The following is a 955-nucleotide window of genomic DNA, read 5'->3' on the forward strand; positions in this document are numbered from 1 at the left end:
GATCCCGCTGCACAGATTCATGCGCCAGGGCCTCCTACAGACAATGCACTTTGATTTATTGCGCTATCTCTAATAGCACCCGAGATATCACCAGATATATAATGGATTTTTCCCCGACCCTGACAGTCCGGCCCCATGAGACGGTGATAATCTCGGCCCCTGGTGGTCCGAGGTCGTTCCCGCTGCACAGAATCATGCATCAGGGCTTCCTGCAGACAATGCACTTTGATTTATAGCGCTATCTCAAATAGCACCCGAGATATCACCAGATATATATTGGATTTTCCCCTGACCCTGAGTGTCCGGCCCCATGAGACTGTGGTTTTCTCGGCCCCTGGTGGTCCGAGGTCGTTCCCGCTGGCCAGATTCATGCGCCAGTGCCTGCTACAGACAATGCACTTTGATTTATTGCGCTATCTGTAATAGCACCCGCGATATCACCAGATATATATTGGATTATTCCCTGACCCTGAGTGTCCGGCCCCATGAGACGGTGGTTTTCTCGGCCCGTGGTGGTCCGAGGTCATTCCCGCTGCACAGATTCATGCGCCAGGGCCTCCTGCAGATAATTCACTTTGGTTTATTGCGCTATCTCTAATAGCACCCGAGATATCACCAGATATATAATGGATTTTTCTCCGACCCTGACAGTCCGGCCCCATGAGACGGTGGTTTTCTCGGCCCCTAGTGTTCCGAGGTCGTTCCTGCTGCACAGATTCATGCGCCAGGGCCCCCAGCAGATAATTCAGTTTGGTTTAGTGCGGTATCTGTAAGAGCACCCGAGATATCACCAGATATATATTGGATTTTTCCCCGACCCTGAGTGTCCGGCCCCATGTGTCGATGGTTTTCTCGTTCCCTCGTGGTCCGAGTACGATCCCGCTGAACAGATTCATGCGCCAGGGTTTCCTGCAGACAATTCCATTTGGTTTAATGCGCTATCTCTAAAAGCACC

The sequence above is a fragment of the Nomia melanderi genome, unplaced genomic scaffold (genome assembly GCF_051020985.1).
Source record: "Nomia melanderi isolate GNS246 unplaced genomic scaffold, iyNomMela1 scaffold0014, whole genome shotgun sequence".
Taxonomy (NCBI): domain Eukaryota; kingdom Metazoa; phylum Arthropoda; class Insecta; order Hymenoptera; family Halictidae; genus Nomia; species Nomia melanderi.